Source organism: Vidua chalybeata, chromosome 14, assembly GCF_026979565.1.
Source record: "Vidua chalybeata isolate OUT-0048 chromosome 14, bVidCha1 merged haplotype, whole genome shotgun sequence".
NCBI lineage: Eukaryota > Metazoa > Chordata > Aves > Passeriformes > Viduidae > Vidua > Vidua chalybeata.
In genome coordinates this window covers 15,295,218-15,317,761 of record NC_071543.1, presented here as the reverse complement: position 1 = coordinate 15,317,761, position 22,544 = coordinate 15,295,218, and the positions used below count along the sequence as shown (strand labels likewise).

The 22,544-nt window shown below is 43.4% G+C and overlaps 1 long non-coding RNA gene across 1 annotated transcript; it reads left to right on the top strand.

Annotated features, from left to right (window-relative positions):
- The first annotated feature begins 1,836 nt into the window (after positions 1-1,836).
- LOC128795440 (uncharacterized) lies at positions 1,837-11,553 on the top strand. Its single transcript, XR_008433544.1, has 5 exons — positions 1,837-1,963; positions 3,503-3,813; positions 3,920-4,646; positions 9,653-9,865; positions 10,472-11,553. It is a non-coding gene; the product is annotated as an uncharacterized LOC128795440 (long non-coding RNA).
- Positions 11,554-22,544: the final 10,991 nt, after the last annotated feature.

Genomic DNA, 22,544 nt, shown 5'->3' with positions numbered 1-22,544 from the left:
ATCAATGCATTCTCCAGAAGTTGGAGCCCATCTCTGGATGCCTCCAGCCTGGTCCATGGTGGCCAGGCAATATTTGGTGCAGGCCCTGAAGTGTTTTTCTCTTGTAGTGCTCTGCTTTAGGAGAGGTCAGGTGTCTTCTGGATCAACTTTGGGGTTGATTTTGAGGTGGCAAATGCACTGCTTTCACAAAATTTCTTCCAAGGGTGAAAAAAAAGTGTGTTTGCTGCTCACAGAGCAGAGTAACGTGCAGGACAACAACAGGGAAAACAAAAGGAAAAATTAAACTCCCAAAGCCAGGAAATAGCAGAGTCCAGGGCAACTGCCCATGCTGCAAACCTGATTCACAAGTAATGGCATTCCATGACAGAGTGACCACCCCTGCTTTAATTTCAAATTAAAACCATATTGAGAAACTTGGAATACAAAGACAAGATTTATGGGATGTAAATACCTGGTGGGTGCAGCCAACCAGCACAAAATATCTTTGGAGGGAGCTGGAGCTCAGTCCCTGCTGGAGTTCCCTGTGCCTACAGATCATCGTGTACAGGGAGTAATTACAGCAGGATTTGTCAACTAATTTGGTGGAGGGATGAATTCTTTATCTATTAATCAATGTAGGGAAGCATGAAGCACCTATAAACCATTCATCTCACTTTAGCTTCTTGTTTACCTTTAATTAGAGTAGTTCTGATTTGACTGGGGAAAATGGAGGTACCTTGGAATAGAGAGGTGTCAGCTGGAGCATCTTGGACAGCACTTCCTGCTGCGGGATCCTCAGGGAAATGGGTTGACTAGTTTGGATTTTTATTTCCAAAATGAACACCCATGAACAGCTTGCAGGGTAAGACCCCCTAAATCAGAGGTAAATAAAAAGATGGTTACAGTGCCAGCACCTCACCAACGAGAAGGAAGTTTGTAGCAGTGTGAATTAATTCATTTTTCATTTACACCTGCAGTGGGTCACCCCCTCTTTTCTCATTTTCCCATTCCTTTATTGTTATATTTATGCACAAGGAGGTTATTTATTAGGAAAATTTCATTTCTTCACCTATTTCTTTATCTACAGTTGAAACAGAGTAAGACCAATGCTTTTATATTTTTTTTCCCCTTTTAAAATTGTTTACCTTTTCTTCCCAGAATTTCCAGGAGGATTATAGGTAAGGCTGTGACACCTATACAGAGTTATGGGATGTTTTACAACTGATGTGTTGTGTGTGATGCAGATAAATGCAACTGCAAGCATAGGAAGTCCCAGTGGGTCACTTGCATTTCATTTGATTTTAACTTGCCTTTAAATCAGTGATATTTAATTCTTTTTTATAAGAGAGCTGTTAAAAATGCTTTTATAAAATGAAAAGTCCTAGGTAAGCCTTGGAGTCCTACACGCAAGTGTGGAAAACTGCAGCTTCACTAAAAACCGTGCAGGAAATGTGTCGTTCCTTGGTGCATGCTTATTAAGGGTAAATATTGTTCTCTGAGTAGTGCCTAGAAATTGTAATTAATTTCAAATACGCCCTCTTTTTGTCCACGTATGCAGATTTCAAATCTGTGCCTCTGCCGGTTTTGACACCGTGCAATGAAGCATCCGAGCTCTCAGATGTCTGGCTCTTCCGACTTGTGAAATGAGAAAACAAACAAACCCAACCATTCCAGCCCTGTCAATCTCCTCCTCAGTGGACAGATGCCCTGGTGCCAGAAAAGCTTCATCCCATGATCCCACGCCTCTTGGCAGTGCCAAAAAAAAAAAAAAAAAAAAAAAAAAAAAAAAGCAGAGATCTACTGGACGCAAAAGCACGATGGTTCCTCACCTCAAAAAATGGGATTTGTGGCCACACTGGAGCTCCTGGGTGAGGCTGTGTGGGGAAATGGGTGCAGCCTCTTCTTCTTGCATTCCTGGTCTCCCAGATAATCCATTGGATCTGCTCCTGGAGCAAGGTGCCTCTGGACAGTGATGGATTAACTGGTGAGCATCCAGGTTTCTGGAATGACCCGGGTACCGGTAGAGTTTGTGGATTGCGTTGTTAATTAATTAAATGGAATCGTTAATTATGGTTTTAAATGTTTTATTGGGTGCTTATCTGGTGGGAATGGGCTAAACTTTCTGAGGAAAATGGAGAGTTTGGGTGTTAACACAGACAGCTCTCCGAGCTGCCTATGGCCATGTCCTTTGAAGGCCATCACTGGAGCCCCCAGGTCAGGTGTCCTGTTGGGCACAGGATTTTTTGGAGGGGGATGAGGCTTCAGTCAGGTCTGTCCAAGCAGTCCAGGGGACATCTTGGTGGGCACAGCTCCAACAAAGCCCAGCCAAACTGGTGCTGCCAAACCCCCCAAGATGCACAAAACCACCCTGGAGCCCTTACCAGGTGGGTTTAAAACCCTGCAGATCCCACTGAATTTATTGTACAGCAAACTGGCACTGCCTGAGCCAATGGCCTGCTTTGGTACAGACGACGTTTTCTTTTTGGCTAACAATTTGTTTTGAGTGTCACATGTGGCATCCCAAGAAGCTGCAGCATTCAGGCCTTTTTAATGAATTCCTATCCTTGCATATTAGTGAGAATATTTCCACTGCAGCAAACACCATAAACAGTTTCCACACTGGGGTGTGTTATACTGCCACCAGAATTGGTTCTTCTGATGGTTCATTTCTTTTATGCTGAGAATTCAGGACCAATTCAGCTCGGTTTTATGCATCATTAGAGATTTACAATTACTTTGCTATAGTTTCTTTCTGGAAGCCTATCTCTCATGGTTAATGCTATGGGAGTCCTGTTGTGTGGAGGCTGCTATGAGCCACCTTATAGCAATAAAGCATTTGAGAAGGATTTGGAATTATGAGTGGCTAAATTCTCCATGCAGTGCCTGTAATGCTGCTATCCCTTGCTGAGCTTGGGTTGAAACCCTTTTTTTTCTTCTCCCCAAATTAGAAAAAAAAAGTGCTGTTTCTTTGAGAGGTTTTGAATCATTTACGTGTTTTTTTTTTTTTTTTTGTTCAACTGCTGCAGTCAGAAATGAGGAATTGTGCAAATTTCCATTTGGATTTCATGATCCTTAAAATACATTTAGGTTGTATTAGTATATAATGAAATAAGGCCTCCTCATTTTTTTTTTTTTAATCTCACTTTTTAAAAGACTAATCATTATTTGGGACTTTATTTTCTTTTTTGGATTTTATGTGTGTTGCTAAAGCCAGTAAATTTCACAAGCTTTGTCCTTGCACAATAAGGAGAGGACCTGCATGTGTTATAATCCACATAACTCACATTTTACATAAATACACTATTGCACTGAAACAAACATGATATGCAGTGCATAATATGGGCCTGATCTAAAGGCCATTAAAATCAATGAAAAGATTCCAAATTAACTTTTATAGCCTTTAGATCAGGCTCTAAATGGGCAAATTACAGTTATGGAGTTTCCCATTTACATACCTGTGTGCTGCATTTAATGTATTTTATGGAATTGAAATTACTTGGTCCTCTTTTTCATGCTTTTTTAGGCTAAGAATTTGCCAAGGGCATCAACAGCAGTTTTCCCAGGCTCCAGCACAAGGATTATGTAGTCAATCCACAAATGACTCAAATCTTTGAAGAAAAGGACATGGTTATCAGAGAGGCTTTGACGACAGCAGGGACGGGAGTGCTATCTGCCTTTTTCCATCAGAGATTCCCATTCCCTCTCATTAACATACTCAGGACATCAGCACAGCCATCGGCCCGAGGGAATCGCTTCCAACTTTTAAGGGAATGTGCACAAGACCTCGCCCCTGCGTTGTTTCAGACAGATCAAAGCAGATTTGCCTCGTGTAAAGTGAGAAGAAAGGCTGGGGCACAGCAGCATTAGTGGGGGGGATTCAAAGGTTGCGGGGAATTTTCAAATCCATTGTTGCATCTTGGTAATCTTTCTTCCTTTACAGGGTTCTTCAGTCCCACTGAGGATGTGATGTGAAAGCACACACACTTTGTGTGGGGAAAGGAGAAGCCTCTACCTGCTCTCTCCCAGCGCCCTGTAATGAAAAATGCTTTTGGAGCAACACTGGAAATAAGCCATCAAAATATCTGATTAAACCTCTTAGGAAACTCTCACTAATCACCTTCTCTGCTCTTGATGGAATGTATTTATGCATTATAAATATACTTACTATGTGTGTGTGCTCCATAAATCACACCCAGCACTTGTATATGATGTATAAGCACATTCTATAGAACACACACAAATACAGATGCCAAGCTCCCACAGAGTTCATCACTGGAAAATGTTTGAAGGATCTGATCCTTAATATTTAATGAGAAAGATGCTATTTCCTTCCTCAGCTTTTATCTCTGGTTTGGCATAGTCATTAAATTTGTTGTTTCCTTGCAAGATTATATAATTTATGACCTAATTTTAGACTTTTGTGTAACCACGTTGAAACACTCGTGGCGTATCCCGATTTCCTCACACGGAGTGTTCCAGCCTCAGCCACCAGCTCCAACACGACTTCTGTGAGCTGCCTGTCAGCAAGGAGTCACAGGCATGAAAGGAAAACAGCCCAGCAATATTCAGGCAGCATTAGAAGATTAGTTTGTGGGGGGTTTGCCCTGCAAAAAATATGATTTAGCAGCATTTCCAAAGCCGTCTGCGGTGCTGGCAGGAATCCCCAGGTAAGACAGGCAGCACCCAGCAACTCTTATTGCTGAAAATATTTTCATGCTTCAGACTTTCGGACTGCTCTGGGACAGCAGTGCAGGAGGGGTGTCTGGAGGTGGGGAAGGATGACACTCAGTGCTTTAAAGCCACTGCCAGCCCCTCACCCTCTGGAATTTCCTCCCAGCACCAGCCCGGCTGCTGGGCTGATTTTTTGCTGCACAAGGTGTTGCTGGATAACTCCAAAATGAATTATTCTAAAGCTGCAGCCACATTGTTTTGGTGTTTGCTGTGTGTCCAGAGTAATTCAGAGATGCTGTAAATAGTGCCATGAACTGCAGGTATTCTGTCAATTTAACCCATATTGTTGGGACCAGTCTTTCATCAAATTTAATATATTAGCTATTGCAATGCACTTTGAGAGGATTTTATGCTGGTGTTCCATGGGGAAGTGGCTCATGGTTGAGGAAGGATTTGATGTTTCCTTTGTGCCTGCAGTGCTGTTTGGAGGAGTTTTCCTCTTTTTCCACCTTATCCTGAATATCCAACAGGGATGGCAGAGTTGGGGTGCTGCATCCTCAGATCAGCAGCAGGAACACAAGGGACACCCCTCTAGAACAGTTTCATGTACAGGGTGAGGGGGGTGCCTACATGAAAGAAAAAAGCATCCTCATGAAAAGGGGACATTAATTCTTGGATTAAATAAAATTGGAGAGTTTGTCTCCTTGGCTTTAATGGAGCAGTTCCAGGAAAGCAGCAGAGAACAAAGTGTTTTCAGAATCACATAATTCAAGAGTAAAATCATAATTCCAATTACCATTGCAGGCACTTCTGGCCTTGGGAAACCTATGCTACTATTTATTATGATATGATTGACCTCTGATTTCTTCATCATTTACATTAGCAACCCTGATATTCTTAGTAACATCCTTTAAATCATAGAAGCAGGTGGCAACAGTGCACGATGAAGTCACATCCTGCAGATATTTTATTATTCCATTTTTTCCTGGTTAAATAACATTGTGAGATGCAGAATCTCCCCCCACGGGGTCTCTAGGGGTGTATATAATCATGGAATGCATCTTCTATAGTCTTACAAAATTGGTCAATCCTATCAGAGGTGCCAAGAGTTTTACAAAGTCGGTATTTCACTCCCATCACTGCCTGACATCATTTCCCACACAGCACAAGAAAATATTTACTTGTCTCTTTGACATGAATTGCCACAAAGCCTTTGGAACAAAAACCAAAAAGTGAGAATTAAAATGGAATAACTTGACTTAATGAATTTAACCTGTTTTCTGTGTGCTGCGTTTAGATGTCAGATGATCTCCTATCATGTTTGGGATGGACATGGACACCTCCAGTCCCTGTTCTTCAGTGAGGTGCCTACACACAGAACACAGAGTTGCCCAGAATATCCAAAGCTGGAAGCTGATCCTCTTCTCCATCATCTAAATATTTTCTTTACATAACTGAGCATTTCTCTGGATGAATTAAGACACTGCAATAATTTTCCAGGTGCAGGTGAGGTGCCAAGGGCTGCCTGGGGCTTCTCACTGCCTTCAGCAGAGTTGATAAAATTGTATTTATCCACGAAGAGACTGAATTTTTTTTTCACACTGTTATGGGGATGAGTTGGAAAGTTTAGATTCTCTGTCTCCCATATCCACTGCTCATCTTCCTGCCTTGGTGCAGCTCCTGCTGCTGTTCACTTGCAGAGAGCACAGCCAGGGGCTCTTCAGCATCTCCTCGGGAAATGTTCCCCATCTGTGGAGCTGGGGAAAGTGGCACCCACCCGGAGAGGGCTGTCCTTGATCATCCTTGTCCCTCATCCATCATTTTTTTTACTGAAATTAGATTCTTCTGAACTTACATTGCCTAAAAGGGTTTGCCTTGACTCAGCATGCAACAGGATTTGGGATGTTCCAGCTGGATTTTGCATCATTTGGGACAAATTTCTAAGGTTTGTGAGCCTTATCCAGTTGTCAGGCAGGTGATTTCTCTTCCCCTCTCTGGACACGTAGCCCTAAAAACACCCTCTTGATTTCTGGATGTCAGTGAGGAAAAAGGGTCAGAGCAGCCCCAGATCCTGTTCCTGAAAGCTGTCAGTGTGTAATAACCATCAGCAGCTCCTGTAATGACACGAGTCACAGCCTCGGCACCAAACACCTGCAGGGAAGCTCCTCGGGCGAAATTCCCCTCGGCTGCAATCAGGTTTTTTCCGGAGCAGGGACCTCTGGCTGCGCTCAGGGCGATCCGCCTGCTCCTGGCTGAAGAGGCACTTCTAATCGACTGCTAAGAGACTTATTAGCAATGTAAAAAGGAATTGGAAGCAAGGAAAGTATTCTTCCTGGCAGAAATGTGCTTTGTAAAATTAGTTTTGCTGACAGGAGTAATTGGGTTAAACTCCTCGTGACTGTGGGTGCTGTTTGTTGCCCCTTATCTTACCCAAGCAAAGGGTACCAAACTCTGAACTTTGTAAATAATTGTTTCCGAAGTGGTGGATTTTTTTTTCTCTCTATAAATTCTGTAGAGAAAAGCTGGTTTCTAATCCTTTCTCTGCCAATGCTTTTTCAGCCTTTTCCCGCTCTTGATTTCTTTCCTCTCTTTAGATTTTAATATTTCTTAGATATTATAAAAACCTCTTTTAAGGGGGAGTGCAGAGCTTTTGCTCAGATTGGGAAAATCATTCCTAGAGCTTTAAGAAACTGGAGAGGGAGAAAAAAAAATATCAAATAGAAGAACTTTATTGTGCACTGTGGCAGATGTTGGGCTGTGGTGTGATGAGTGCCCAATACAGGCTCCTGGACTTCAGTCTGGATTTTTCTCACTCCAGATTCTCGAAGAGTGAAGGGATTAGACCTTTCATTCCTCCTAAACTGAACCAGACCCGGGATTTGCTTCTCCCTCCCCAACCCCACCCTGCCACTGCTGTCTCCCATCTGTGCTGAGGAGAGGGGCATCTTTTTCTTGCAAACACAATTTTTTCTCACTTCTATTTCACTTTTGCATCTACAGTAACAAATATTAATGCAGAAGCAGGACAGAAACTGTCCCAGAGTGTGCACAGAGTGTGCAGTGCCAGAGCCTGCAGGAAACCCATTAACCTGCAAAAACCCAGGCCAACCCAGGGATGTGGGAAAACTGAAATGCAGGAAAAGCAAGACATTATTTTCTCCATCATCCTGGAAAGTTGTATGTGAATTTTTTTTAGTTATCTGCTATTTATTTCTTTACTTCTTTTGGCAAAAGATGCAAATAATGAGAAATACCAATGACAGATTCAGAAGCCAACCAGGGACAAAGGTTTCACCCAGGCTCCCTCCACAGATCAACCTTTCTGCTCATCTTAAAGAACATCTGTTAGTGGGTTTATGCTCTTCTTGGGTTCTCCAGCATGGGGGAAGTAAACCCCGAGAAGCCCAGCTGGGATATTTCCTTCTTCTCTTCAAGTAGTGACTCGAGTCTTCCCTGATGTCAGGGGGCTCCCATGAAGACTGATCTTCCCTCCTTCAAACCAGGGGTTTCAGGTCATGGATGCTACCAGCAGATCTCCAGGTGCTTGGATGATGGTCTGTTCCCTGCCCCAGCTGAAGCAGGAAGGAATTTAACATTTAGAATCACGGCCTCATTAAGGTTGGGGAAAAACTTTAAGGTCATCGAGTCCAGTTGTCAACCCAGCACCACCCCCATGTCCCCAGGTGCCACATCCACAGGTTTTCTGAGCACCTGCAGGGCTGGTGAATCCATCACTGCCTTGGGTAACCCATTCCAATGCTTTATACCCTTTCCATGAAGAGAGATTCTCTAAAATCCAACCTGAGCTTCCCCTGGCCCAGCCCGAGGCTGTTCCCTCTCCTCCTGTCCCTGTTCCCTGGAGCAGAGCCCGACCCCCCCCGGGCTGTCCCCTCCTGTCAGGAGCTGTGCAGAGCCACAAGGTCCCCCCTGAGCCTCCTTTTCTCCAGGCTGAGCCCCTTTCCAGCTCCCTCAGCCTCTCCTGGTGCTCCAGCTCCATTCCCATCTCTGGCCTTGCTCCAGCCCCTCAAGTTCTGTCTTGCAGCGAGCGGCTCAACACCTAACACAGCATCCCAGGAGGGGCTGGAATTTTTACCACTAAAAAAAAAAAAAAAAAAAAAAAAAAAAAAAAAAAAAAAAAAAAACCACCCCGAAATGAATCTCTGATTTTTTGCGAAGGCACCTTCCAGCAGAGCCCGAGTGGGGCTGTTTGTGCTCCGTGCCATCCCACCCATCCCGGCGGGAGCGGCCCCTGGGCTGCGCTGGTGGCCAGAAGGAGCCGTCAGGGCGGGCGAGCCGCGCTGGCACCGCTCCCTCCGCACGGGGGGTTCTGCTCTGACAATTTTTGGCTCCTTTAGGTTCCTCCAGAGCTGCGTGGAATATGTAATGCCCTGCACCGGGCTGACGGGGAACTCGAGTGCAGATTGCAAGGAGAGATCCCCTCCCTGCATCACTTCGTTTTGTGCTGCTCTGAAATCATTTTCCTTGCTCCTGCAGCTCCTGTAAAGCCAGAAGAGCTCTCTCTATATTTGTTTCCAGGATGCTTTTTTCTCCTCTGCTTACAACTATAAAAGCAGCTTTTCATGCTCCAAATCAGAGATAAATGGAAATTGCTGCTGAAGAAATAAAACACAAGGCTAATCAAATTGTGGCACGGGAAGCAGCCTTCAGCCAGTGCACTTCTGAGAGCTATTTTTAGACTACATTTTTATTTTGTCACTCCATATGGGAAGTCAAACCCATATGGTTTGGGAGAATGGAAGGTTGTGCTTTTATAGTGCTCTCACAAACTATCCCAGCTCAGCTTTGTCCTTAAATTCGTGCTTAAATCCAATTGTCTGAGGAGGGACTGCAGGTTGTACCAGCACAATTCCCTCCTGAAGTGTAAAACTATTCTACATCTGTTAAACCAGTCTCCAGTTAACTCAGCTCTTCTTAGTTACAACTTTTCTCATTCTTACACCTTCCTTTTTTCCTTTTTATTTTATTCATCTCTGCTCCAAAGTTCAGGTGCCCTGCTGGATGTGTTTGGGCCAGTAGCAGCCAGGATGCAAAGCTGAGCATCCACAGCCATCACTCTCCTGCTCTTCACAGTAGATGTTGCTGCCTTCCAAATATCCAGAATTCATTGATAGTGAAAATTTTGAGGAATGGGACTTTATTCAGCCCACAACAGCTTGGCAAATTCAGAATATGGAGCAACAACTGGCTAGAAAAGGTATTTTCCTTCTGTCACCCTAAATGTATAAAATTAGAAATGTATCCTCAGTGTTCATCCACCAGAATATCCATTTTATTAAGTGTTAAAAGTTTTTCATGATACTGAACCAAAACTTATGTGTCTTTTAAGGATTTTTTGTGGCATGGTTAAAAACATTGACAGGATGTTTCTAACGTGGTAAATTTCAGAGGATCATTTTATGAGTTTTTCAATTGTAATCCTGGAGTTTCTTCCCTTTGCAGTTTTTCAAAAGGTGGAGTTAAACAAACCCAAATGACAGGAAGATACAGCTGGGTGCTTTTATAGGTAAATTAGTGAGAAGAGGCTCAGAGATGTGGGTGATTTGGTTTAGTGGATATGGTGGAATTGGGTTGAAGGTTGGAATGGATGATCTTGGAGGTCTTTTCCAAACTCAGTGATTTTGTGATTCTCTTGTGTGAACCACAGAGGTTCAGGGTAGCAAACACCCCATGACTCTGACTTAGGGAAAAGTCCTTTTCTATGTTAGTTTTGATTCCAGAGTTTTATTTAACCTGTGGAAGCAGAGCTAAGGAAAGAGCAGGGCATTGGCAGTTAATATTTTATGCCTTTTTTTTCCCTTAGGAAACAATTCTCCCTTTTTAAGGGGATAAAGTGCAATGGGAATAGGACTGCTCAGTGGAGAATTCCTTGTGGCAGAAGGATGGGCAGCATGGAGATTTCTGAGATGGTTTGGATGTCACTTCCATCAAGTAGAAGGAATGTTATGCTAAAACTGTTCATCAAAACTGAGACCTCACAGGTTATTTTGTTGGAGAGTCACGAAAACAACCACTGATTTTTTTCCCTAGGGCAGAGATTTTGTGCTAGAGGAGAAAATGAGAAAACAGCCAGACCCCAAAAGAGGGAAAAAGGGAAAACCTGAGATTAGAGCAGAGAAAAGGTATCAAAATTTGTAAAAGAAATTTGATGAAGCCCTAATTGTATTTAAAATCCATGATTGTTTTGAAATCCAAGGAACTACTGTCAAATTATTTGTGACGCGTTATTTCCATAGTCAGAAAATCCTCATCTCTTGTATCCCACTTTCAAAAGTTCAGTGTATTCCAGTCTGAAATCCCAAAAGACAGGGAATACACCTGGATTTCTGATGCTTGGGAGTATTGGCATTAGATGCAAGCAGCTGGGTTTTCCCAGGAATGTTATTCTGGAATATTTGAGTCACACAAGTTCTGGCACAGGTGCTGGGGGTGATGTGGGCACAGGAGCACTGTGAGGTGGACTCGGGATGTCACTGCTCTTCCTGGATGTCACATTGGAGCATCGTGGTCTGGGTAAATCCAGCCAGGAATCTGCCAGTGGCCTCAGCAGAGCTGGAATTCCATCCCAGAGTGACACGGGCTGGTGACATGGAGTGATGTCAAGTCACTGATGTAGACCTGGAAAGATTCCTTGTCACATAACTGATCCCATCGGGTTCCCAAATTTCACTTGGGATTTTTTTACCAAGTTTCCATTCCCACTGCAAATATATGGATAACATGTTTAGGCATTATCCTTAAAAAAGTAAAGAAATAATTTCTTTTGGAGATGTGTGATCTGTAGAAGACATTTGTGTAATTTTGCATTCTAAATGTGATTTATATTTATAAATAAATTTGCATAAAATCTCCAGCTCTCGATGTCATAGTTCTATTCTATCTTTAATTCAGATGCTCAAAAAATGTAATTTTTTTTTTTTTTTACAGCTAAATAAAAGCCATACAAAGCTTCCAGGAGTGAATAATGAGATACACATTGTGCCATGCAGCCATGATAAATCAAGCAGCACCATGGTTACAGCCAAAATGGGAGGCCATCACAAACCAAGGAATATCAGCACACAGAGATTCCTTTGGTTTTGCAGACTAATCTGAACTGGGAGAAACTTATGACACGGATTAGTAAGGGAAAATATTTACCTGCAAGACAAACAGGCCCCTAAAATGAGGAGGAACACTTAGTTTAGATGGCAGGGGTTTATTATGTTTATTATATTATTTGTACAAAGTATTTATCAGCCATATTTGGACCAGGCTCTGCATATATGCAAAATAAAGATACCAGAATTCTTGTAACAAAGAGGGTTTGCATGTGATTGGGGGGGTTTGCCAATGAAGTACAGGCTTATAAAATATGGATTGGCCATGAGGATGGCACCAGGAAGGAGGGATGTTGGCATGCCCCAGTCTTTGGGCTCCTTAGTCCGTAAAAGGCTCCAAATGCTGCAGATCTGGATTAACCAACAAATTAAAAACTGAGCCCCCCTAGTCAGCAATTAACTCAAACATGAGGAGATAATTATTCCAAATGAGAGTGTGAAAACCCTATGTGGTGGGAGTCATAGAAGGGTAAATAAAAGGTGCAGAGAAGGCTCAGCCTCCTTTCCTGATGAAGAACCTTAATGAAAAAGTTACCTGGACTTTCAAGAGGGCAAACCTTGCATTCTGTGACTTGCTGTGGCTGATGCAAGTAGGTCTCATCATTCTCTGGTTTTACCTCATCTCTGACTACGGCTCCCAGTAAAACTGGGTTTTTGTGCTGTTTGTTTGCTGCTGGAAATGTCTAAATCCACCCTGCTCTTCAAAGCTTGTGTAAAGTGTGCTGAAGCTGATTTTCACAGCACTGCTGAGCTGTTTGCTGAGTTATGGTGGTCTTGCTTTAATTAAGCTCAATATTAAGGTCAAATAGGGTCAGTATGAAGGTCAAACACTCCAAGAGTCACTTGATGGTTTTGGAGATCTTTTCCAACCCTAATGATTCAGATTTCTAAGAGCGGCTCTCCAGGAGCTGGGTGGCTGCTGCAAGGCCCTTTGCAGGAGGAAGGGTGCAGAAGAGCAGGAGTGATGAAGGAATGTGCCCAGTGTTTCTGGATGAGTGACTGCATGGAATTCTTGGAGGAGGCAGCTGTGACCGGCTCTCCTGTAGAGCCTAAATTTTGCAGAATTTATAGAGATGCCACTTTCCAATTTCATTTTGTGGCCAAGTGTGTACAGCAAACCCAGGTGTGTCAGGATCTGCTGCTTTTCCCTTGGGGTTTCCTCTTCCACACACAAAAAAGAAGCACTGGCCTCGTGCTAAATTGTAACCTGGCACCAGCCAGGCCCCTGTGTGATTCTGAGCACCTCGCTGAGGATGTGCTGAGCTGTTTAAGCCCCGTGAGCCCTCAGCATCCTGAAGCAGAGATCCCCGTGGTGCTCGGCGCTCCCAGGCGCGTGGACAGCAGTGGCAGTGAATGGGGACAGCCCCAAACTCCCTCAAGAGCAGAGCTTTGTTCTGCTGAATTGGGCAGTGAATGCTTTGGGCATCCCAGAGAGCCTGGCCAGCCCTGTTGACTCCTAAGGACCACTCGTGTGCCTTAATTGAGGCAGTGCCTGAATGCTTTAGCTGGGTGGGATCAGCACAAACATCCCTGAATGTCAAGCTCTCTTCTGTGTCTGTTTTCTAAAGCTAATGACCACCAGGCATTAAAAACCCAGTTCTGGGCTTTGGAGATGCTGAGGCATCTTGTTTCCTATTTGTAAAAGTGAATGCTTTCACCTTAAAATAAAATGTCTTTACTTCCAAGGCGTTGGAGAATAGGAAAACAGAGTGCTGTAAATTTAATGCCCTCAGAAGTTTTCAGCTATATTAAAATGTCCATAACTTTAAGAAAAAAGAACAAAATAATGCTGCTTAGAAATATTTAAAAACAAAAAATCGTGCTCAGCAGACAGCTCTTATGACAAGAGTGAATTTTTATGCTTGAGTTATAAACCCTTGAAAAATGGGGATCCTAATACAAAAGCTGACACAGCTTTAACTAAAGCAGCTCTAGTAAGTGCTGCTATAATTATTTGCTCATTAATTACAAATTTTGCAAGACATGAGAGTAACACAAATTGGAAAATAGGAATAATTATCAGTAATAACGCCACAGAAGCTGGACACATTGAAAGTATCTTCCTCTTTAAATTTAATAATAGCAAGACAGCTAGAAAACTAATAAGAAATACATAATTGAAAATTAACCTTGCAAATCTGCTGTTAATAAACCATGGTACTCTTGCACTACAATAATTTTACACAGCTCTTAATTTGCATTTGAAGTGTTATTCCAGGTAATACTTTGTGCCTTTGCAACAATTAATATGTCTTTGAATTAAAACAAAAATGCCCAGGTTGGATTTGGGATAGCTGGGAGGAGGGAATGGTTTATCCTGTAGTTTTTGGCAGCTTGGAGCTGGGATGGATGGAAATCCAACGTACAATGGGGATTTTTGTGCTGGGATGCCTCAATGCTGTTTTGTTGTTGTTGAATTCGGGCATTGTGGTGTTCTGTGCTTTCACCCTCCCTTGTGTAATCCACCAGTTGGGCTCTCGGATCACTTGCACTTTCTCATCCTCCGAGGTGTGAGACTTGATTACTTGGGGATGATTTAAACATCCAGAGCACGGGGAGGGGGGAGTGTGTGGTCCTTGAACTCCCCTGCTGCAGCAGAGGCTTTCGAGTGGTTTTCATGGATCTAATGGGGGCAGTGCTGGAGGATTTGCTGGGCAGGGAAAGTCAGTGCAGCCCCTGGCTCAATGAAAGGAGCTGCTGGCACCTCGTGCCTCAGGTTTTTTCGCCACTCAAAGGGAAGTGGCACTTCCTTATGAATGTTTTATATCTGTTAGTGATTGACAAAAGCCTCCAAAAATCTTAAATCAATCAATTTGCATGTAAAGATTAAGAGAATTGTTTACTCAAAACGCAGACTGAGTCAACTGCTCTTGCTAAGTATCTCCCACTCATAAAATAAACCTGATATATATCTCTGCCTGCACAGAAAATTCGGAGCCAAGAAGTGTTTAATAATTTTGGAGCTCGTATCTAGCGAGCTCTGAGTGCTCAGCTGAAAGAAAAGATAGGAAGATTCTAGGAAAAAGAATCTAGGAAAAGATTTTAGGAAAAAAAATCATGCCTGACAGCAGACTTGTATAATATTGCAATACTAATGGCAGTGGAGGTATATCCAGGCACTCAAAGTTGTGTATGACCAAGCAGCTTTAAAAAAAATAAAATAAAAATAGAAAAAATAACCCAGAGACCTTGAGTGTTTGGCATCAGAGCGGAGGAACATTGTACACAAACAATTGGGTTAAGAGTGTGCACTCCAAACAGGGTTTCTGCACAATTCCAAACTCCATCGAGGGCTGCATGTAAAATGTTGGCTTCTTTGTGCAAACCCACAAATCCTGGGGAAAAGGCCACGCAGGGTCAGCAATTCAGCTGTTTGCCTGCTCACTTTATGTAAGAGGTTAGCAGCAGTGTGCTTTTTGTCCCAAGCCAGCAATAGCAGGAACAGCTTGGTTCTGAGAGGGCTGGGGCTCCCCTCGTAGTGCTGGAGAAGGGGTCCCGAAATAAACCTAGGATGGGGATAGCCTTTGATTTGACCTCTTCTCCATTTATCTGGCTCTGTGTGTTTGACTCCTGTCGCTCCCCTCAGCCTGTAAAGCTCAGACACCACCAGCACAGGTATTTCCCTTTCGTTTCAATGTGTTTCAGGGGTTTTCAAACATGGCAATGTGGGAAAATAAGGAAGTTTGGGTGCCTGAGCTCTTACCCCAGAGGAGCTGGAGGGGTTGGATGGAAAGCAAACCTTCTATCTGCTCACAGCCTCTGGGTGAAATCCCAGCAGCATCCCAGGTCTCTGTGGCTTTAGCCCAGGGAGGGAGAGGATTTCTCCTTCCAAACACCTTTGGAATCGGGTACATAGTAAAAAATAGAAAAATGAACGATTTCTTTACAATCTCTTCTGCTTTGGGGCAAAGCTCTTTGATCAGTGGAGTAGAGCTTATTTTAGGGGTGTGAGGTCTGGCACAGGGTGCCCAGAGAAGCTGTGGCTGCCCCATCCCTGGAAGTGTCCCAGACCAGGCTGGACAGGGCTTGGAGCAGCCTGGGACAGTGGAAGGTGTCCCTGCCCATGGCAGGGCTGGATTAGTTGGTATTTAAGATCCCTTCCAACCCAATCCATTCTCTGATTCCATGATTTATGTGAACTCAGTGTGACCAAGCTTGAACTTGTTGATGTGAAGGAGGTTTCACTTGATCCATCAGGATTTGGAAATGGAAGAGAGCAAGGATGGGAGTCCTCAGATTAACCCTGGTCAGGGTTTGACAACTACATTTGTGAATGTAAGAGCTGACCAGGGAAGGGCTGTGGAAGGCTGGGTGGATAAACCTGCACTTCCACGTGTGTCTGTAGGTCCTTCTGAGAGTTCCATGCAAGCCCAAAGGGAGTTTTGGGTGTGCTGGATTTGGTGTGGGAGCTCAGAATCTCAGCCACACCGTGGCACCTCTTTGGCAGAGACAGCCTTGAGATGAAGAGGAGCAGGGAAAGGGCAGTCACAGAGCCAACCTGGGGAAAGAGGAGATGGAAAATCCCCTCTCCTTCCGAAAACTAGCAGGCTGGGGGAGAAATGTGCCTCTAATGCAACTCCTGAGGCTGCCTCTGCCAGTGAATCCCAATCAGTATTCTGTTCATCCCTGCTTTCTCAAGGAAAGACATAAAGGAGCAGCATAGCCAAAAGGAAGCTATTTTTAGAAGATGGAGAGATGATTTTTTCCCCCCCAAAACCATTCTGCTGTTATTTACGTTGCGTGGTTCTTGAGTTATTTATCTCAGTGGGAGTTGATGCAAAGTGGGATGGGGTTTAATGTGTGGAGGGATGGTGAAATCCATCCTACAGCTGTCCTTGCTATTTCAGGGCTGGCTTCAAAAGTCTTTCCAACCTGCACGTTGGAAGGTGGCTGTTTGGATGTTATCAAAGTGTTGCTGATGGCCAGGGGTGTTTTTTGTCCCCAGTCCCTCCAACTTCCAGTGCACTGACCATTCTCCTGTGGCTGGCACTGCAATATATTCTAACCTGGCACTTAAGCCACCCATATGCATTTTTAGAACACTAAAAAGGATCATTCCAAGCGTGCTCCAAGGTAAAAATAAAAGATGTTAACACTTTTCATCGATCAAAGCTAATTTATGCAAACTGGGCTCTGCTGGCAACTGCAGCAAGGTAGAAATGGTGACATCATGGAGCGTGAGCTCTGCCAACCTGGGGTAGTGCTGGAATGACAATGGAGTGATTTAGCTATTATGAGCTCACTTAATATTTCATACTTAAAGTGGAGCCTAACCTGCAGCTCAGGGTTATGTGAAGTGCACGTTGTGGAGTTGTTCCAGAACAGATTTTGACACAAACTTTGCAGTTAAGGGAAATGTTTGAGTGACACACATATTGCATATGCTGTTACTCTGCAAGGCTGCTGAAAATCCTTTCAGAAAGGAAAACCTACTGGGGAATGTTTTCTATTTTCTGTGTATGTGTGCATGTACATAGACACATGCACACCAAAGGGTGGCAAATCTGGAATGTTGTCTTAAGCTTTCTGCTATGAAATCATCACAGGAGAAGAAAATCACTTGGATCATACAAATATAGCTGCAGTTTTTAAATCCCAAACCCTGTCACTCTCACAACAATGACAACAAAATGCTGTGGATGTGATGGGTCATGAGTTTGAACTTTTAACACCAATTTGAGATTCCAGCCTCTTTTACAGAAACAGTGCTGAAGTGACCTCCCATTCAGTGAGGAGAGTACTGCAGCTGGTCTGAAAAAACATCAAGTAAAGCACCAGGAAAAGAAAAGCTTGTTGTAGTTGATGCTTTGGCTCCCCAGGTTTTCAGCTGATGAGAGAGGATGTGTTTCTCTCCAAGCCTCAGTGGCAGCCCCTGCACAGAGCCTGAGAGCCTTCTGTGGCATTGCTCATCTTGCTTTGAAAAAATTTTATTATTACTTGTCAGAGAATTGGAATTACATTTGGAATAAGTAGTTTTCCTGCTTAGTGCATGATGAGAAGAGGCAGAATTTAGGCTGAGTGTGTTGGTGAGGAGCAATATCCAAGATAACTGTGTCCAGGCTGTAGGACAGTGACAAAAGAGCAGGTGGGGACTGGTATTCTTCCTGTTAAAACCACAGGCAGGATGCTTTTATATATTTGGGATAAAACACAGGGGTTGTAGCAGGGGTAACTTGCTAACCTCGACCACTGTAGCAGGACAGCTGAACCATGGGAAGGTTTTCATAAGTAGGTGGGTTTAGCCACTTTTCAGACCCTTTAAAGGGCAGGAAGGAATCTTTTGGGATTATCCCAGGAATGTGATGATGTTTGCACCTGCAGTTTAAGTCTAAGACTGGCAAAGTTTCATCCTTGTTGACCTTAAGGACCAGCGTTGCTGCTCTTTTTTTGGGCGAGAACAAGGACAGTGAGCATCCCAGAAGAGATGTGGCCAAGCCCTGAGCCTGCAAAGTGCCTCATTGTCTGGAAAAATGACTTTTTTACCCTCTAAGTCTGTTATGTTCATCAGTGTCACAAAGCCAGGTCTGGTTGCACACTGCTGGCCACCAGCAGCCTGTGTCTGAAAGCACATTTTGGGGGTTATGAAATGTCTGAGACATTTCATATTTAGGGAAGGTACTGATGTTTTTTGCATCCACATTTGAGGCTGTTTAGCAATACCTTCCATAGCAGTGAAATGACTGTGCCACTGCTATAAACACTTATCCAAAGCAATCATTATTAGTTCAAATATTTAAAATGTAGTGACACAAGAAATGTTCATCAGTATGATTCTTTAAGTTGAATTAGAGCAAGACAAAGAAGTCCAGAATGGAAGGATTATTTGTTATTTAAACGCTACTTTAGGATCTTTTCCTGCCCACAATGAATTTCCACTGTTCCTTACAGCTGATTGAAAATTTTATGGTTTTTCAATCAGAATTAGTTCAAGCCACTAGAAAACATCCTTTGTTCCTATATTGATAGGAACGCAGTATTCTCCTTTCTTCCTGTTTGGCCTCCTCTGCCCTGGATGCAACGGGAGTAAACACAGTGGAAGGATTTGTGTTCCAACAAAGAAGAACAATTGCAGCAGTGTTTAAATTCACATGGTTTGAGGATTGTAACTGGAGTTTATTTGAGAGTGGGGGGAGGAAATGTTTATCCCACTTTATTTTAGAGGCTCTCCCTTTGCCTTATCCATGCTTATCACAGAGGGACAAACGTCTGTCCCTGTAACGGAAATAATTCCCATTCTATTCCTAAAAAACAGCCCAGAAGCCATGGGATCCCAGGAATAGGCTTCTCCCTCTAGTGGCAGCAGAAAGGGAGATGCAGAACTCTTGGACCAGGTAGTTTCTTGTTCTTTTTTCTCCTTTGGGAAATGAGATAAAAAAGCTGCTGTTTATTTACAGCTTCAAAGAAATATTAATATGGTACAAAATATCTGCAGCTGCCTCCTGGTTCTCCTTAGTCGTTGAAATACCTTAAAACCAATACACTGAATGGTGTTTCTCTAATTTTTAAGACCTTAAGGCTCAAAGTACAACAGAGACAACTTGAGAAACACAAATTCTGGTTAGTTTGGTGTCCTGCTAATTCCTGGTGGCAGAATCATGGAGTGGGCACTGGGAATAAGTGTTGGAATTAATTCAGCATTCCTCCCTGCAATTCCTGGCACTGGACAGCCTGCAGAGAGGGAGGGATGGGGATATTCAGAGAACTGCCTTGGGGAGTGTTTGAATCATGTCTGGGGCTATCATCTCTTCCGTAAAATGTAAACCCACGTGCTCTCAAGGACTAAACTGCCCTTGTGCCCCTGTAGGGGAAACAAATAGTATCTACAAGCAGGGGAGGCTGAACACCACCTAAAAGTCAGATAATAAGCCCAGTGAGCACACAGAAGCTGTGGCTGTCCCTGGATCCCTGGAAGTGTCCAAGGCCAGGTTGGATGGAGCTTGGAGCAACCTGGGACAGTGGAAGGTGTCCCTGCCCCTGGCAGGGGGTGGAATGGGATGAGCTTTAAGGTCCCTTCCCACCCAAACCATCCCGGGATTCTATAAAACCTCAATCTTCTGTTCTATTTCTGCTTTCCATCTCCTGATGGTGCTTTTGCTACCCAAGAAGAGCGTAAACCCACTAATATTAGTTTTAGGTGAGCAGAAAGGTTGATCTGTGGAGGGAGCCTGGGTGAAATATTTGTCCTTGGTTGGCTTCTGAATCTGTCACTGGTGTTTTAGTCCCCATGACTCACTCCCTGCTTCTGGTGAGCATTTCAGTGTACACTCTCTCTTTAATAGATTACATGAAGGAAAGGTGGAAACAGCATCTTAAATTCAGGGAGAATGTGTCCTTCAGGCTCTGGTGCTGAAAATAGTGATGAGCCAAAGGATGTTCTGCTATCAACAGAAAACACAAGACATCCTCATCCCCAGTGTGATTAGGGTGCAGCTCAGGCCCCCTTTGATGTGGGGTTGCAGAAGAGGTGTCCTTGGCTGATTTGGGGTAGAACTTGTGCAAAATGCCCCGTGTCCTTGGGAAGCTCCACCTGGCTCTGGGGGTGGAGAGCTCTGCCTTGGGAAGGCCTGAGGAAGAAAACATGGCCAGAATCTGCTGTGACATTATTACACCCTTGGGACACAGGAAAGGTCTACCTGACCGGGGAGGTCGCATGAGTTAGTCCAGGAACTGGAAAGTCTTCCATGAGGGAGGAACTTGGTGACTTCAGAGTGAAATGCAAACTCTGCTGCTTCCAGCTGGGGTTGATAATTGTCAAGGCAGCCAAATCCCAGCTTCCTTCTTCAAAAGTTGGTGATACTTCTCGTGTCCTTTCTGAGGGCTGTTTCTCTGGGACCTGCTCCATGTTAGGACTCTCTGGGGAGGGCACATGGCACAGGAATTCTGGCAGGGATCTGAGGGATGGTGGTGGCTGCCTGGGCTTACCCAGGTTGGGAGACTTTGTCCAAGGGCTGTGTTTTCCTGCCCCCCAATCCTCAGGACCAGCTCAGCTTGTTCTGGTGTTTGCCCAGGAGCCCTCCTCAGGCTGCCTGGGGTGTTCCTAAGGACAGAAAACTCTTTGGGATTTATTTCTTCCATGCTGCCTTCTGTGAGATGGTTTCAATTTTAGTTACTTTCCAAATTACAGAGCAATATTTTAGGTTTTTAGCATTGTCACTTCTTTGGGTAACACCTTGTCCTGACTCTGGCAGATACCTGGGCTGCTTTTCCAGCCTCTTGTTTCCTCTCTGGACCTGAAAACTGTTCTAATTTTATTTTACCTCCCTGTAAAGTTTCTTTTCTTTCGCTGCCTTTGCTTTTCTTATCGCTTTTTATGCTCTCAACTTCATTATGCAATTGTTCCAACCCTGCTCTGTATTTGATGTTTTATAACTCGTGTCTGCCTTTTCTTCCACTGTTGATTACTTTTACATTTTGATGTTCCTTCACACTGGCTTTACAGGAAAAAAAAAAAAATAGAAAAAACAACTTGAACATTCCCTGTGCAATTACTGGGAGGGGGCACACACAACCCCCGGGCATACATTAATTTATCTTTGAACACTTTCTATTTCCTCTGTGTCCTTTCTCTCCCCAGCTTTATCATGTTGAATTTCACCCTGCACTTACTCTCCCAACTTTGCTGTGCTAAAATCTAATCTACTTGTTTTCTAACTTCTGGTTGAACATTAATCCTGGTGAAATCCTTAAGGGCTGAGCCCAGAGTCTCCCCCACACGTGCATCCACTCATAATTGCTGGTGCAGGAGCCTTGCTCAGGAATTATTCCTTACAAAAAGCCACCTTCTTCCCAGACATGCTTCAGATGATGGAAAAAAAAAAATGTGGTGGGGCCCCATGCACAGTAAAGAAATGATTTTTCCCCAGATCCCCAGGTATTGCTCACATCCTGTCCCCCTCTTCAGATTTGTCTTTCCCCTTGACTTGGTCCCAGCTGAACATTTCAGCATCTGCCTGATTTTGAGCAACTGGGACGTGGGTCTCAAGTACTTCCATAAATTTCCTTAACAAACAGCCAACTTGGATTGTTAAGCAAGAAGTCTTCGTGTTAATCAGCAGAAGTCTTGAAACACCCTCTGGATGAGCCCTGGACTTTTCTAGACCTGTAAATCTATTTTCAGGAAACTCCTGAAGGTTATTCCCATTAAAAGCACTTCTTTATACCCACATAAATTCCCAATGCATATGAATTTCTACCAGGGTGGAAGCTTTGAGTGTGTTTGTCTTCTTCTTCCATATCTTTATCTAGTTCTTAAATTATATGTAATTAACTCATTTAATGCTGACTTTAATTGACCTCATCAATGTCATGGCTTACTAAGCTTTTTGTTGTGTAATGTTCTTTTTTTTTCCCCTCTCTATAATGATCACATACATTTGTTTATCATAAGTTGAGTGCATGTATTTTGGAAAATAAAATTGAAATGCCAAGTGCTTTTCAGAAATTCTTTCAAGCACAGTAAAAGAAATACCTGGGTGTAGTTAAATTTTTATAAAGTGCAACATGAAAACATGTCTTTACCTTCATTGCTTTTTCTGTCTTCCACCTACTGTTTTTTTTCCCAAAAGGCAGCTGACAAAAATAAGAAGGAATATTTCTTGTGCTAAATGAAAACAACTTAAATCTCTTTTTATTTATTTGGTATTTAATCTCAAGTGGAAACTTGCAATCAGAACCCGTGCTTTCCGTTCAAACTGGAAAAATATTCTTCACAAATAAGTGTTTGTTGGGAGGGGGAGAAAGCTCTAATTGTAACTGTTGGGTCTCACAATAAATATT